This window comes from Syngnathus scovelli, chromosome 5 (assembly GCF_024217435.2).
Source record: "Syngnathus scovelli strain Florida chromosome 5, RoL_Ssco_1.2, whole genome shotgun sequence".
NCBI lineage: Eukaryota > Metazoa > Chordata > Actinopteri > Syngnathiformes > Syngnathidae > Syngnathus > Syngnathus scovelli.
In genome coordinates this window covers 14,258,390-14,276,469 of record NC_090851.1, presented here as the reverse complement: position 1 = coordinate 14,276,469, position 18,080 = coordinate 14,258,390, and the positions used below count along the sequence as shown (strand labels likewise).

At 43.9% G+C, this 18,080-nt stretch overlaps 1 protein-coding gene and 1 long non-coding RNA gene across 3 annotated transcripts in view; one reads left to right on the top strand and one right to left on the bottom strand.

Annotated features, from left to right (window-relative positions):
* The window catches only part of sorcs3a (sortilin related VPS10 domain containing receptor 3a), a 357,551-nt gene that overhangs the window by 325,497 nt on the left and 13,974 nt on the right, over nucleotides 1-18,080 (bottom strand). The gene's annotated exons all lie outside the window — the stretch shown is intronic.
* LOC125969491 (uncharacterized) lies at nucleotides 6,110-13,100 on the top strand. Its single transcript, XR_007481602.2, has 3 exons — nucleotides 6,110-6,168; nucleotides 10,944-11,020; nucleotides 11,253-13,100. It is a non-coding gene; the product is annotated as an uncharacterized lncRNA (long non-coding RNA).

Sequence of the window (18,080 nt, the reverse complement as noted above, 5' to 3'; positions counted from 1 at the left end):
ACTTCGTTTTCCCTCGCCCGGACGCGGGTCACCGGGGCCTCCCTCTGGAGCCAGGCCTGGAGGCGGGGCTCGAAGGCGAGCGCCTGGTGGCCGGGCCTTCACCCATGGGGCCCGGCCGGGCATAGCCCAAAAAGGAAACGTGGGTCCCCATTCCCATGGGCTCACCACCTGTGGGAGGGGCCGAAGGGGTCGGGTGCAATGTGTGCTGGGCGGCAGCCAAAGGCAGGGACCTTGGCGGTCTGATCCCCGGCTGCAGAAGCTGGCTCATGGGACATGGAATGTCACCTCTCTGGCTGGAAAGGAGCCCTAGCTGGTGTGCGAGGCAGAAATATTCAGACTAGATATAGTCGGACTAGCCTCCACGCACACTTTGGGTTCCGGTACAAGCCCTCTCGAGAGGGGCTGGACTCTCTTCCACTCTGTAGTTGCCCACGGTGAGAGGCGTCGAGCAGGTGTGGGTATACTTATTGCCCCCCGGCTGGGCGCCTGCACATTGGGGTTCACCCCGGTGAACGAGAGGGTAGCCTCCCTCCGCCTTCGGGTGGGGGGACGGGTCCTGACTGTTGTTTGTGTCTATGCACCAAACGGCAGCTCAGAGTACCCACCCTTCTTGGGGTCCCTGGAGGAAGTGCTGGAGAGCGCTCCTTCTGGGGACTCCATCGTTCTACTGGGTGACTTCAATGCTCACGTGGGCAATGACAGTGAGACCTGGAAGGGCGTGATTGGGAGGAACGGCCCCCCCAATCTGAACCCGAGCGGTGTTCTATTGTTGGACTTCTGTGCCCGACACGGATTTTCAATAATGAACACCATGTTCAAACATAAGGGTGTCCATGTGTGCACTTGGCACCAGGACACCCTAGGCCGCAGTTCGATGATCAACTTTGTAGTTGTGTCATCGGATTTGCGGCCGCATGTTTTGGACACTCGGGTGAAGAGAGGGGCGAAGCTGTCAACTGATCACCACCTGGTGGTGGGATGGCTCCGATGGTGGGGGAAGATGCTGATCCGACCTGGCAGACCCAAACGCTCTGTGAGGGTCTGCTGGGAACGTCTGGTAGAATCTCCTGTCAGGAAGAGTTTCAACTCCCACATCCGGCAGAGCTTTTCCCACGTCCCGGGGGAGGCGGGGGACATTGAGTCTGAGTGGACCATGTTCCGCGCCTCCATTGTTGAGGCGGCTGACCGGAGCTGTGGCCGTAAGGTCGTTGGTGCCTGTTGTGGCGGCAATCCCCGAACCCGCTGGTGGACACCGGCAGTAAGGGATACCGTCAAGCTGAAGAAGGAGTCCTATCGGGCCGTTTTGGCCTGCGGGACTCCGGAGGCAGCTGACAGGTACCGGATGGCCAAGCGGAACGCGGCTTCGGCGGTTGCTGAGGCAAAAACCCGGGCGTGGGAGGAGTTTGGTGAGGCCATGGAGAATGACTTTCGGACGGCTTCGAGGAAATTCTGGTCCACCATCCGGCGTCTCAGGAGGGGGAAGCAGTGCAACGTCAACACTGTTTACAGTGGGGATGGCGTGCTGCTGACCTCGACTGGGGACGTTGTGAGTCGGTGGGGAGAATACTTCGAAGACCTCCTCAATTCCACCTACACGCCTTCCATTGAGGAAGCAGGGCCTGGAGACTCTGAGGCGGATTCTCCAATCTCTGGGGTCGAAGTCACTGAGGTAGTTAAAACACTCCTCGGTGGCAAGGCCCCGGGGGTGGATGAGATCCGCCCGGAGTTCTTAAAGGCTCTGGATGTCGTGGGGCTGTCATGGCTGACACGCCTCTACAACGTTGTGTGGACATCGGGGACAGTGCCTCTGGATTGGCAGACTGGGGTGGTGGTTCCCCTCTTTAAGAAGGGGGACCGGAAGGTGTGTTCCAATTACAGGGGAATCACACTCCTCAGCCTCCCTGATAAGGTCTATTCAGGGGTGCTGGAGAGGAGGGTCCGTCGGGAGGTCAAACCTCGGATTCAGGAGGAACAGAGTGGCTTTCGTCCTGGTCGTGGAACAGTGGACCAGCTCTACACCCTCGGCAGGATCCTCGAGGGTGCATGGGAGTTCGCCCAACCAGTCCACATGTGTTTTGTGGACTTGGAGAAGGCGTTCGACCGTGTCCCTCGGGAGGTTCTGTGGAGGGTGCTTCGGGAGTACGGGGTGCCGAGCCAACTGATAAGGGCGGTTCGGTCCCTGTATCACCGATGCCAGAGTCTGGTCCGCATTTCCGGCAGTAAGTCGGATTCGTTCCCAGTGAGGGTTGGACTCCGCCAAGGCTGCCCTTTGTCACCGATTCTGTTCATAATTTTTATGGACAGAATTTCTAGGCGCAGCCGAGGCGTTGAGGGGGTCCGGTTTGGGGACCTCAGCATCGCATCTCTGCTTTTTGCAGATGGCGTGGTGCTGTTGGCTTCTTCAGGCCGTGATCTCCAGCTCTCGCCGGAACGGTTCGCAGCCAAGTGTGAAGCGGTCGGGATGAGGGTCAGCACCTCCAAATCCGAGTCCATGGTCCTCGATCGGAAAAGGGTGGAATGCCCTCTCCGGATCGGGGATGAGATCCTGCCCCAAGTGGAGGAGTTGAAGTATCTTGGAGTCTTGTTCATGAGTGAGGGGAGGATGGAGCGCGAGATCGACAGGCGGATCGGTGCAGCGTCGGCAGTAATGCGGACCCTGTACCGGTCCGTTGTGGTGAAGAGAGAGCTGAGCCAAAAGGCAAAGCTCTCAATTTACCGGTCGATTTACGCTCCTACCCTCACCTATGGTCACGAGCTATGGGTCGTGACCGAAAGAATGAGATCCCGGATACAAGCGGCTGAAATGAGTTTTCTCCGCAGGATGTCCGGGCTCTCCCTTAGAGATAGGGTGAGGAGCTCGGTCATCCGGGAGAGACTCGGAGTAGAGTCGCTACTCCTCCACGTTGAGAGGAGCCAGAAGAGGTGGCTTGGGCATCTTATCAGGATGCCTCCTGGACGCCTCCCTGGGGAGGTGTTCCGGGCATGTCCCACCGGTAGGAGACCCCGGGGACGACCCAGGACGCGCTGGAGAGACTATGTCTCTCAGCTGGCCTGGGAACGCCTTGGGATCCCCCGGGATGAGCTGGATGAAGTGGCTGGGGAGAGGGAAGTCTGGGAGTCCCTCCTAAAGCTGCTGCCCCCGCGACCCGACCCCGGATAAGCGGAAGAAGATGGATGGATGGATGGATGGACTTTCCCTGTAAGTATAGACCTGTTTGTCCCATAACATGTCTAACGCTTGTGCCAGCCAGCCTCAAAATCTGTTTGAAATTGTCTACCCTTTTCCTAGCTGTTTGTATAACCTCACAGAAGCATGGTTGATTTCATTCTCTGCTTGTCATTAATTAAGATGTGCACCGTATATAAGGAAAAAAAAAACAATACAAACACTCTCAGAAGACACAAATTAGCAATAAATGGTGCATTGCAATGCATTATCCACTTGTTTGGTCTCTTTAGTGACTTTGAATCTCACTAAATCATTTTCTAATGGGGCCCCAATGGAAATTAAATGCCGAGTTTGCCAGGTTACAGTGTTAAAGGGCTAGAGACATCCCTTTTTTTTTTTTCAATTAGAACGGAATTTGATAGAATGTATAAAGTGAACACATTTGCCGCATTGGAAATTAAAAATGGACACCGATTACTAAGAATAAAGCTGAAATGAAATGCCAGTTTATCGATCGGGTCCCGCACGAAGCCAAACTGGCGGCGCCATTACTGTGACGTCACAAGTTGTACATCTGGATGTCAACAAACCCAAACAACATGGCAGATGATAGCGACAGCTCCGTTTCTAGCGGCAATATTAGCATCATTTTATCATTTTATTCGATTCAGAAACCTCTTTTGACGCAGAATATGATGACTCTAGCAGTTCACTTGGGCTGAGCACATTTTCTGAATTGTGCCCCTCCCGTCACTCTGGTTAGGTTGAAGCTAAACGCGTACAACTTGAGACGTCATGAGACGTCACTTCCGGCTGGCGGCTCGGTGCAGTCAAACTCGTCTGTGCGGCAAATTAAAATGATATTTTTCAGAGCAACAGCTTCCTTTTCGTTGTTTCGAGCGTCAATTTATATTTATAAGCCCATAAGCTAACTAAAACCGATTTATACATATACCGGTGTCTCTAGCCCTTTAAGTGTCACCTCAATTTATTGACTTGCCAAAGGGATCGTTAGTGGCTTTGCCTTCACTCTTAATGGTTCACAGTAGTTTTCTTAACAGTATTAAGAAAGAGTTCTGTACTCTTAGCTTGAGAAGGTTTTCCACAGAGACATAAAAATGCAAATAAAAGAGCTGGAGGAATAATAATTACTGATATTCTTGACCGTTTACACTCCTCTTTATCGGTAAAGGTTCTGTGGCAAGCAGTTGAAACAACCTTTTAAGGCTCATTACCATTTGAAAAGCAGAGGGAAGGTAAATAAAACTGAATGATATTGGGGCTCTCATTCACACAACACCTGGAAAAAAAAATAATGTGAGGATAAAAAAAAGCAAGTCGACTTTGTTCAAAGACACTTCTCATGCTGAGAAAAATACTGGGGTGAATTTCAATTTGAGTTTAGCACTTTATGCTGTGAGATTTTCCAGACTGTGGGGGAAAAAAACCCTGTAAATAGTCTGTCTTCTACTGTCTGCGAAAGATGCTTACATAATGTGTTTGGTAATGGCAGATGTTTAAGCGAGTTATTAACATTAAAAGCCAAATGGAAATAAAGAAGCAGACCTGATGGCAAATTTAATGCAGCATATACCCGGTTTACAGCCACTTTCAATCTCTCATATACGTATATAGCAGTAGATCACTTTAATTAGACAAGGTGTTAATTGACTGCAGATCCTGGAGTGTGATGTGTCAACATTAGTCTCCATCAATGACAGTCTCCTTCGGGCAAGGCACCATTCACTCATAACAGCAGTGAAATGTGATACTACAAATTATTGCACTTCTTTGGGTAAGTTCATCACCCTATGTTCACACTTAACTCAGTAAATATCGTGCTTGGTCACGAACATTATGCATCACACTATGACGCCATACAGAGCTCTAAGGCACAAGTTTTTGGAAGTGGCACATCATTTGCAAGCTTTCTTCTTATTCACTGTATTTATAGCATTACAGCACATGAATGAATGCTAAAATCAGCATTTAAGCAACTGTAGGTTCTCTGTCTGTGAAGATATAAAGGAGGAGATTAAACGGGGTGGTTGCAGGCACCAATCGCCAACTAAGAGGAAGTAAAAGCAGTAAATACATGATTTGTTAACATCTGTATTATTAAGCTCCGCCATTGGTTGACATCCAGTTCAGGCTACAGCCCATCGCCCAAAGTCAGCAGGAATAGATTCCAGCCCACCTGTGACCCTCGAGTGGATGAAGCAGTTTGGATAATGGATGGATATTATTAAGCTGGCATCAAGTATTGATAGCATGGAGAGTGGAGGACTGTCATATTTTTTTTTTGCTGTCAAATTATGTACAGCATAGTAGCCATGTTACAAAAAAAAATCTATAAATACTGAGTCAACCTCAAATTCCATTGTTAACCTTTTCTACTTAGGTTGGGGCGCTAGGAATTCACCGGGGAGCCAAGGGGGCGCTAGCCTGAAAAAGTTTGGGAACCACTGATATACAGTAATCCCTCGCTACATCGCGGTTCGTTTATTGCGGTTTCACTACATCGCAGATTTTTTTTCCAAATTAAAAAAAATAATAAAATTCAAAGTAAAACTTCTAATTTGGGGAATTATGCCACGAAAGTTGCCCACACGCCAGCAGAAGGCAGGGTGTGCCCACACAATTGCAGTGTGTACACTTGTACCTTTTTATAAAACAATTGTTATAATAATAAGCGTTCGAAAAACATATTCAGTGTTGTACCTTGCTATAGAATTTTTTTTTATAATAATGAAAGAGTTCTAAAAACATATTTACAGTATGTACGTACATCTGTACCTTGTTATAAAAAATGTTATAATAATAAAAACTGTTCTAAAAACATTTACAGTATGTGTTAAGAATTCTCCATGTTATGTTATTCAGTCGTGCTTTGATTGACGGTAGGGTGCTTTATTTTGAAAGCCGTTTTCAGGCGATACCACTTCCTGTTTCGCGTTCGTGTCCATGCATGTTACGGTGGTACAGCAGTCATTGACGATGTAAGTAGTTCTCCTAACAAGAGAAATGAACCATCACATATGTGTAACCTTTAGGACAATGTAGTATTGCTCCAAATGTTGGTTTACATTCCTTTAGAGGTCCATTTTTGCGTGTTAGCACGATCGCGAATTAGCATATTTCCGCTAACTCGTTAGCCTGACCAGTACTTCTTGTTAACATGTTACACGCACACGTATATTTATATTTCCAATATTTATTATAAAAAATCTGTATGTTATTAATACTATTAATCTATTATTTACATGTTTGAAACAATCATTTAATGTTTTAATAATAACATATGCACTTAAATGGTTTCTTATATACATTTATTGACACACAAAATGTACAGATGAGAGGGTGACCGTACTTTGCGGATTTCACTTATCAGGGGTGGTTTTTGGAACCAATTATCCGCGATAAATGAGGGATTACTGTAATACAGCTTTAATTTCGATAAACAAAAACACATTGACAACACCACACAATCTATTACAAATAAAAACACGAGTATATAATGTAAAGTCTAGTAGTATGAGTATACATATAAAGTCAAGCTTGAAATTATTCATAACCCTTGGGTATAAATAGTTCTGGGCTTGACTGTTGACCTATACCTGTTGCAAACAGACAAGATAAAATTACGTCCATAACCATTCATACGCCTGGGGCATAGATCATTTTGGGATTGACTTTTACAAATATATATAATAATAGATAAATAATTAATAATATGTCAAAGTTGAAATATTAATCATTTTAAAGAGTGTCTGCATAAAACTTTAGAAATTTCTATAAGCATCCATCACCCTTCAATAGTTGGGCTGTTACAATTCAATCGTTTCAGAATCGCTTAATCTATCGAACATCCCACTAATTAATTGAATTAGATACAAAATGTTTTATTTATTAGTATTATTGATTGTGTCTATATTTTGTCTTTTAAAACTAAAGCAGCTATGCATGTCATAATTTCCTGAATCTATGCAACCAGCTTTGTCACTGGGTGCATGTGTGACTATCAATGAATAGGGGTATGGGTGGACCTTGTTGTCAAATGACAACAAAGGGGAGCAAAGGAAAAAGGGGGATGAAAGTTGAGGCAAAAAAACACCGCATGTAGAATTGTTTCACTGTGGTCTGACATTAATATGTGCTCATCGCCTGGCTGCTCTCCCTCGGCTGCCCGTGTTTTGGAAATGGCAAGGGACATCAACATTACAAGGTATCGCACTTGGCTATGAAAAAAAGAGGATAAGGTCACAATGCCCTGAAACCCTCAGAAGTCTCAAAGTTTAATATTTCATGAAGTCAACCCACTGCTTTTAAACAGTAGCAACACAATGTCATGTTCATTAGTTTTCTCCTCCAGATTTAATGTCGAATGAAATACAATGATTACAAAGAACAAACACAAAACGAAGAGATGAGGTCAAGTAACATAACTGACTTGATGGATGCGTGCGTAGTCATATGACTATGCACAACCCTCCATATTACCTTAGCACTATTAAAATTTAATTTAAAAATACAGTATTTGCTAATTGTTGTTTGGTTATGAAGTGAATCATTTATATGCATTAAAAATGTTTGATCAAAAGTGTTATAATAAAGACACATAATAAAGACACTGTATTGCATCCATATTTAAAATATCATTTTGTCATATATCATATACCTGGTTAGGAAGTGCATGGTCCTGTGTGCCCCTCACCTTCAGCACTGATAAAAAATTGTTTAAGTTGCCAATTCCGGCTCTTGACTATAACAGTCTTCTATTACAGCCTCGACCAAGCTTACAACCAGTATAATGAGGTCATTATATTTGGAGAGAACCTATCTTCCAGACTAGAATTCCACTGTGCACAGGCACATAGGCTCAAAGATTGGAGTGGCTTTATGGAATCTAATATCCTGTGTGTACTGTAGTAGAAGCAGGTGCATTTCATTTTGATTAGATGGCTTTTTGAATGGTCTCCTTAATGTACAAAGAAGATTTTTAAGATTATGTGACATTTTAAGTGTGATCATTTAACTACATTTATAAGAGTTATATCATGCAATGTGCTGACTTGGTTATCTTGAGGTTGTTGGAAATAACTGAATATGTGCTTTTGAATTTTGGTGTGTCGAAAGCAAAAGAACCCGGACTAGCAGGCCGGTGGAACAGTAAATGGAGTCTTCTCACTTGCTTGTTGGTCACAGAAAAAAAGAAAGAGGAACAAGTGAAACAAATTTGTAGACTAATTAGAGAGAGGGAAGGGAGGAAAGATTGAGCGATGAGGGAGATAAGGTCCGCTGGAAGGCTGCATTATTTATTATAGTCTATTTTTTCCTCTTCTCTCTTCTTCCAAAGCAGAGGGCCACCAGGACAGCAGGAGAGGATAGAAGCCACTCCATAATGTATTTTCATCAGTAATTTAGGTGGAGGGTGTGATGAGTCTGTAAAAAGTGAGTGGTAACAAGCTGCCTACCTACAAGCCCTCAATTCTAAATCACATCGCCTCACTGGCAAGGCCATGTTTGAAAATGTTTTCTATGATTTGTCAGACAGGGCTTGAAAAGGAATGCATGGACACCAGTGGTAGTAGTGCCAATATACTATGTTTGTCTTTGTACTCAGACTTGAAATAATGCTCAGATAAGACACATCGATACCTCTACCAACCTGACATAGTAAGCTCCATTTCAGCAGTATGGAGGTACATAAAGTTGAATCGAGATGACCACTTTATTAGCCGACAGAAAATTACAATCAGTAAAATGGACGTTTGGGCAGTGGATGAGGTCGTCTGACAAGCACCAAGTTTCTCAAGCCCAGTTGCCCACTCTGTGTTGTTCGTCTCCGGCCAAGCCAGACCTGCTCCCACCATGAAGATGTGATGAAGAAAGCGTGTTGGTGGTGCAGCACATCAATTAAAGACAAGTACCGTATTTTTCAGACTAAATGTCGCTCCGGAATATACGTCGCATTAGCCATAAAATGCACAATAAAGTGAAAAAAAAAACATATATAAATCGCATTTTGGGGGAAATGTATTCGACAAAATCCAACACCAAGAACAGACATGAACGAGCAACAACAGGCTAGCTAGCTAGATAGGCAGCTAACATGACATAAACATAAACGAAGAGCTGAGAACGGCCCTGACGTAACATTCAGAGTTATTCAAATAACTATTACATAAATAACACGTTTATTAAATTATCTATGTCACTTCAATTCATTAAATCCATCGATCATCCTTTATGGAAACGATGCCGCACCGCTGACGTCTAAATATTCTAAATATTCCACAGACCCACATAACGATATATAAAGTATATATCCAATAACTATCATATAGACAACAATATTATCAAACTATCTGTGTCACTCCAAATCATTAAATCCATCGATCAAATTTCTCGTCCTTGGTCAACAATGCCGCGCGAGCGCGGCTGACGTCAGCCTCGTCGTTATTCCACAGATCTAGTATATAACAATATTGTAGCATTAAGTACCAGGAAAGACGTGGGTTTGGTAAACGGCTCTTTATTTAACAAAACAAGAGTTCAACGAGCCAACAACTACTGAACTGTAACGATAAAAACATATACAAGTTGCTACACGAAACAAAATATATCAAATGACTATAACATAAATAATTCACCACCACACGGCCCCAAGCACCGGCGTGGACTTCCAGGCGTGCGGCGGCGTGCACTTCCATCCCCGAAGGTGACACTTTCAGCCACGGAGGTGGAAGAGAGCTCCATAGAATAGGACCGGGCGTGCGTAAAAGCCATGTCCGAGCCCCATCCACTGTCCCCGGACAGCCACCCGGCCGAGCGCCGGCCCCCGACTTCCATCCGCGAAGGTGAAAGAGAGATCTGTAGTGTAGGACCGGGCGTGCGTAAAAGCCATAATAGTTTTTCAAACCTTATGTGTCACTCTAAATCATTAAATCCTTCAAACTCTTCGTCCTTCGTGTCACTTACAAACAAAGCCGCTCATGCCGGTAGTAGTGGGGCCCTTCGTCATCCCGTGATCGACTCTTTGTCCTTTATGTAAACAACCGCCGCGTAGCGCCACTGATGTCACTTGAAATTCAAATTACAGTAATCGTTTATCACGGTTTCACTTTATTTTTTTGAATTTTGAAAATTTGTGAAAAAATTCACACATAAGTTGCTTGTCAGTATAAGTCGCCCCCCCACCCAAACTATCAAAAAAAAAAAAAACGCGACTTATAGTACGAAAAATACGGTAAGCTTTGCTCTGTTAAGTTTTGCTACAATTGTCCATCAATCCATCCATTTTCTGTACCGCTTGTCCCCACGGGGGGTCGCGGGTGTGCTGGAGCCTATTCCAGCAGTCATCGGGCAGTAGGCGGGGGACACCCTGAACTGGTTGGCAGCCAATCGCAGGGTACGCAGAGACAAACAGCCATCTGCATTCGCACTCGCACTTACGGGCAATTTTGGAATGCTCAATCAGCCTATCATGCATGGTTTTAGATTGTGGGAGGAAACCGGAGAGCCTGGAGAAAACCCACACAGGCATAGGGACAACATGCAAACTCCACAAAGGGAGGGCCGGAGGTTGAATCGAACCCAAACCTCCGTGCCGCCCATCACTACAATTGTCTCAGTTTTATTTAGGATTCATTGTATTCTCAAGAACCGGTGTATTTTATTCTATCCATCCATTAGACACTATGATGTTTTTGCCTTGTATTTCTTCTTCATTTATTATCTATCATATACATTCCTTTTACACACTGCCTCCTAGTGTCCAGACTGAGACTACACCAAACTAAAATGCCTCGTTGTTGGAAAAGGAAACTTCCCACAAGCTTCATGAACCAGGTGTGTTTTTGCCTCTTCTAAATGGACTAGTCAGGGGTTGGCAACCCAAAATGTTTAAAGAGCCATATTGGCCCCAAAAAAAACATACCTGTCTGGAGCCGTAAAAATCTAAAAACCTTTTTATGAGGCAACAGACTGTCAATACATAAGCTGTATGCCAACTAGTAAAATAACTAAGTAGGCTACAAATACAAAATTAACATTCATGATTAAATGTTTATTTTCCCTGCAGGGCATCCTGGAGAGAATTACGCACCATGTGACTACTAATGTACGATAGGCCTATTGCTGCTTCAAGTTTAGCCGAACTTCCATTACAATATCATTGTGTTATGTTTTGTTGCGACCCATTAGAGTTCACGTACCTGCATAGCAGAGCTCTCTGTTCGTTATCGGTCACATCACGTGACTCATCACAGACAATTGAGAAAGCTGGAGCTGAATTGATGTCCTTGACTTGCTGATCGGTGATATTGTTTCCCATTTTAATTACCCTTTCCTTCACTGTTTTTGCAGAGAGAGGAATGTCTTTAATTTTCTGAATGCCCTCTGTTTTGTTTTTATATATCTTTTATATCTCATATTTTATAATATCTTGCCGTCAGTGAATGGTTTACTGCGCTGTATTATCTCCTGGGCTGCAACAAAACTGGCAGCGGTCGTAGAGTTTGGAGATGCAATCCACTTCTTGATACGTTTTTTTCGGTCCTCAAATTTCTCCACCAGCACTGCAATTGCACCTTTCCTCTCAGTTCCAACTGGATGATCAGCAGCAAATTTAGCATGCTTTAGCTGAAAATGTCGCTCCACATTGCTCTTCTTGTTATTCATCAACTTCTCATTGCAAATCGAACATGCAGACAATCCTTCAGCATTGGCAATGAAAGCAAATGTTCAGTCCATTCTTTCTTAAACCCTCTGTTCTCATCAGTAATATTTCTCTTTTTGCCTTTTGAATCCATGGCCCATCACTCACACACCTGTTTGTTTACAACTCGCCTGTGCTGTGTCACAGGCTATGACACAATTTCTCTATTTGGCGCCATTCTGAAATTTGGTATTTTTAATATATATACAACTACATGCAATTTTACAGCATAAGAATGTTTGTCTCATTATTACCATCTAAAAAACATATTTAAAAAGCCAACAAAAAAAACAACATATTTTTCCATTTTTATGCATCATTACAAAAGCTCCAGGGCCGACCCCTGGTCTAAATGGAGGGGTTTAAGAAATGGCGGCACAAAGTCAGCTGGGATAAGCTCCAGGATTCCTGCGACCCTCTTTAGGATAAGCAGTTCACAAAATAGATAGATGGATGAAGGATGGATGAATGAACAAAGAGTGTCATAAATATAACTACCTCATGAAGTAAATTTGAAGCTTCATTATACCATCACTAGCTACAGGCTACGTATATTTAAGTGAATGTATGAGAAGTCTGTAAGAAAAACATGCAGTTGTATGTTAAATGTTGTTTCTCTAAAAAGTGTTTATATTTGAGTGAAATTTAAACTTTGCACAACAAAAGTCTGTGTTTTGTGTTTTTGAACAATATGTATTTGATTAAAATAAATGGCAACTTTATCACAATTGAAATATGTGATATCATCATTAAATAATGGCACTCTGTAATGTAATGTAAATATTTTTATTCATATTTGGTGTGGAAAAAGGTGGTATTGGTGCATCTCTAGCCTGTGAGCAGTTGGAAGCTTCCTTGTTTTATTCACATCTCCTGAGGCCGTAGAATACATTCCAGTTAGTTAGGGATGTATGTGAATGAGTTGACAGGCTATGTTGTAAATTATGTATCAACGCACACACCCCTTACATTTTATGTTATGTATGGTGTATACATCCTGTATAATGACCATAACCAGACAATAACAAATAAAATAGAAGCGAGTCCGATAGTTTAACACCAAACATAGCACTGTAATGGCAGTGTCTCGATGTTTCATTATCTCTGCCTCAAACATCACTACAAAATGCACACACACTCTACCCCAAAGGTATCATGGGTAATTTAATCTTGAAGAAGCATTTACTTTTGAGCTACCCATGACACACTATGATAGCCATAAGAACTGTGAGCACTTCATTAAATTCCTTAAGTGCTTTAAGTCATAAATGGTAAAGTACACATACATGGAGTCAGACACAGAGGTCTATGTTTTCCCCATGCACATTTTTTTTGCCTGGATAACATTTCAACTTTGAAATACCACTCACTAGTGTTATATTATTAAGAGGGATTTGAGAGCACCCATCACTCATGGTTGGCTTGACTGATGACTTCCCAAATATGACAGGTCTATCTCAGTATGAGTTTACAATAATCTATATTATGTCCCTCCACGAGTCTAATCACAGAAAATATGACTAGCCAATCTCAGCGTGAGTTTTAATTTGACAGAATTTTCTTTACAATAATAGTATATTGTAAGTCACTCCATGAGTCTAAACACAGCTTTTTGATTAAGGTTTTGTTCATGGAATATGAATTAAACAGGCAAAATCCAGCTGTTTCTATCCATCTCAAGGGTATGCCATTTTCACAACCAAACACGATTCAGCTTTAGAAAACTGGTGAGTTGTGATTGATTGTGACCTGACACCTGGCAAGTGGTCAGTCAATGGCAAGTTCAAGATGGCGGCGCGTGCACACACAGCGGCCACTCTCTGTCCCGTTCGGTGTTTTGTGAGTGTTTACTGAGTGTTTGTCCGGCAGTTTTGTGTTTTGTGTGTGTTCGTCTCGTGTGATACGTCATGCTACTAGTGCGGCGGGCATGTTCTGCTCAACAAGTGGGTTTTATGGCGTTCTGGACTTTGGTGCGGAGAGATTAAGGGCGCTCGGACTGCTTCATCATGGAGCGACGCCGAACTGGCCTGCTCTTCCTCCCCCGGTTGGACTGCGTCGTGAGCTCGGACTGCTCCGTCCTGGAGCATTGTTGGGATGCTTCGGCAGCGGGTCTGCGAGGCAGCGGAAGAGGGGCCAGCGCGGCGACGTCGGGCCAGGCTTGCGGCCAACCCAGCTCGCCCAGCCGTGCCTTTCATTCTCCTGGCGTACGTTCGTTCGCGGGACGACAAGATGGGTTGCGTTTGCCTGATAGGATCCACGAACCGGACAGTGCGTGCCTGCTGTGTGCTCGTGTTCACAGTGGGCTGGTTGACTGTCATCTTACCGGACTCTGCTGTGCATCGGGAGCGGCTATCACGCTTATTGTTCATTGGTGTTGACTTCTTGTGTTATTTTTCCTGTGTTGTTTACTTGTATGTGCGTTGTGAACTCTGTCTTGTCACCCTGGGATAGTGAGAAACGTAATTTCGATCTCTTTGTGTGTCTTGACATGCGGAGGAATTGACAATAAAGGAGACTTTGACTTTGATTTTGAAGTGGCAAAATGGCTGCCAACTGGATAGATAACAAGTGGACTTTGCCAGTTTAATTCATATTCCACAAACAAAACATTAATCAGAACACTGTGTTTCGCCTACATAGTTAAAGTCAAAGTCCCAATGATCATCGTCACACACACATCTGGGTGTGGTGAAATTTGTCCTCTGCATTTAACCCATCCCCATGTGATTTTGATCCATCCCCTGGGGGAGAGGGGAGCAGTGAGCAGCAGCGGTGCCGCGCTCGGGAATCATTTGGTGATCTAACCCCCCAATTCCAACCCTTAATGCTGAGTGCCAAGCAGGGAGGCAATGGGTCCCATTTTTATAGTCTTTGGTATGACCCGGCCGGGGTTTGAACCCACAACCTTCCAGTCTCAGGGCGGACACTCTACTACTGGGCCACTGAGCTGGTTGGGCTGCACACATTTTATTACAAAGGAAATTTGGGGTTTGACTTCCTTCAAACAAAGGGAGTGCCTTTGGCACAACACATTAATATTGGGGTGTGGAAATGTGGTATCAATAAACTATCCATGTTTTGCATTGCTCAGAATTATGTTGTAGTTCTCGAGATTGGTCCTGAGACCACTTTTTAAGAGTCTTGGTCTCGTCTCAGATATAAATGCATTTCTACTCAGTCTTGTCAGTGTCAGAAAGAGCAGAATCAGGATTTTTTTTATCAGGACCAAGTCAGTAAAACTGATCAGTGAGAAAAGTGAACAGAGAGAAACACAGAAAGCGGGTAGTACTGCACGTCATCCACGGTGTCGCCTGGAGTGCTATCCTCCCTGCACACAGAGAGGCGTAGAAAACTACTGTACTCAAGGCAGCGCCCTGAAAAAACGAATGTTGACAAACTCACCAGTATTTAAGTTTGGTTTCCAAAAGCAATTCATTTGCGAAGTGAAATGTAAGCAGAAACACTCAGCAGTGTGATAATTCTGGACACAGAATAGAATCAAACAGAACAGAACAGAACAGAACAGAACAGAACAGAACAGAACAGAACAGAACAGAATAGAATAGAGTTGTCAGGGTCCGGGAGTTGTACTTTCTGTCCACAAGTGGCATCCGTGAGCAGGGTGGCTGAGGATCCACAGGTGCCACTGATCAGGCTCGTCAAGTGGAGGCTCTTAAGGAGCTTGCTGTCAACAACTCGGCGCCTGAGTGTTAGGCGATGTTGGTCACCTCTACAGTTGTTGAAACTACGTTCCCCACCCCTACTCGCCTACGCCACGACTCCTGGCTCTTCGGTTGGCCCGTTCGCCCTCCGCCGCGTATCATCAAACAATCTGACAGAGCGATTTTGTCTTTCAGCTTCTGGACCCCAATCGCAGATCTCCGCCAAGATCCACTCCTCTCTGGCGACACTTCACGCCCTCCCCCATCAAGGAACCAGCCCACCCACTCCCGTTTCGGAACCCGGCTCAACTACCGACTGTATCTCAATAAATCCTTAACGATCACTTTGGTCTCTGAGTTCGTTCTGCATGTGGGTCAAACAATCGCTCGTACCATGACAAGAGTAGAGTAAAATAGAATAGAATAGAATAGAATAGAATAGAATAGAATAGAATAGAATAGAATAGAATAGAGTGCCTTTATTGTCATTGTACGACAGGTAAAGACAGGTAAAATAATGGTTAAACATATCCGCAAAGTCAAAATCAGAACACCATATTCTAAGACAATGAGCAAAGATAAGCTCTTTTCTATCCAGTATGTGTTTGTGCTAATGTTCAGGGCTGTCGTTGGCTTAATGTTACAGCCAAGTTAGCTTGCGTAGCATTATCAAATAAACCAACAATGAACAAGACCAAAGATTACTTGGGAAGTTCTCGTGTAATGGAAATGTTTTTCATTACACCAGTAAATGGGGTGAGTTTTAAACAGAAGTATACGTATATGTGGACTAACGATTCATGGTGTTTCAGTGGGTTCTATAATTTGATGTTTGTTTGCACTCAACACGAACGAGCTTTTTGATTTTGTTGCAAACATAATGAAAAAAATTATCATTTTGTTCAGTTTTTTTTTTTTTTTTATGGGGAGGGAGGAATATACTCTTGGCCTTGTCTCAGTCTTGAACTTCAAAAGTCTTGGTCTCGTCTCAACCTCGATACTCCCTAGTCTCATGCACAAAATGTTTTGATACTTTACAAAAAAAAATCTCTTAAAGAGGTTAAATGGAACTAAGTCTACGTTCACATCAATCCATTTTTTGGGTAAAATCACCTTTTTTGGGAAGTGTTCAGATTCTATGTTAAATGCAGTTCATCTAGTGTGTGAACATGTGTCCTCAAAGTGCAGAAGGAACAGACGATGTCACTCGCAACGTAGCATTTTCATAAGTAAATATAATCAAATCCTGTATTAACAAAACAAATCCTCTTGCAACAGGGGTGCCCAATTCGTCGATCGCGATTTACTGGTCAATCGAGAGCTACTGGTCGATCGATGAAGGAAGTGTGTGGGTAGATCACATGACATTAAAAAGTAGGGGATCAATCGCCATTATGGCATTTGTCTTTTGATTGACATACAGGCTAGCCAATATGACGTCTGAACTTTTGACACTTTACGCATGTGAGTTAATCCGCACTAACTTGTTCGTTTTTACCTTGCTGCCTAGCTAACCTCCAATTTATTTAAATTAAATACAACAAAGTATCTAAAAAGTTCAGGGCTCGTGGCCAGTTCTGGAACCCTTGTGAGGACAAGCGGAACAGATAATGGATGAACACTGATCACATTCATATTTTCTTACAATGATCAGAAAACAGAAGAATATCATACGCAACATTTTATTCCTATAAATCTCTGTCAGTGTTTAGATTTTCAAATGATCAAGTTTCCTAGAAAACAATGTACTGTCACTGGTGAGCTATTTTTAAAACAGGCCTGAGGGCGACTGATGTCCTTGGGTGCTCCCTGGTGTCTGCAGGCAACACGTTAAGTGACCCTGCTCTCGGCCAGTGGTCCCCAACCTTTTTTGCGTCACAGACCGGTTACGTGTCAGAAATATTTTCGCGGACCAGCATTTATATAAATAAATAATACATTTCCATCCATCCATCCATCCATCCATCCATCCATCCATCCATCCATCCATCCATCCATCCATCCATCCATCCATCCATCCATCCATCCATTTTCTGAACCGCTTAGTCCCCATGGGGGTCACGGGTGTGCTGGAGCCTATCCCAGCCGTCATCGGGCAGCAGGTGGGGGACACCCTGAACCGGTTGCCAGCCAATCGCAGGGCACACAAAGACAAACAACCATTTGCACTCACACCTCGAGACAATTTGGAGTGCTCAATCGGCCTACCAAGCATTGTTTTTGGGATGTGGGAGGAAACCGGAGTGCCCGAAGAAAACCCACGTGGGCCAGGGGAGAACATGCAAACACTCACACAGGGTGGGCCAGAGGTGGAATCGAACCTGCACCCTCCTAACTGTGAGGCGGACGTGCTACCCAGTGCGCCACAGAGCCGCTATTAAAAGAACAAATGATTAAAATTGTGGCAATACAGTGGAATCTTAATTTAACAGAAAATAGTATCCAGTCCACTTAAAAAGACCCTTTGTGGTCTAGTTGTCAAAATCAGTTATTTCTATAATTGGGCGCAGTTGTTTATCGACAATGTGGC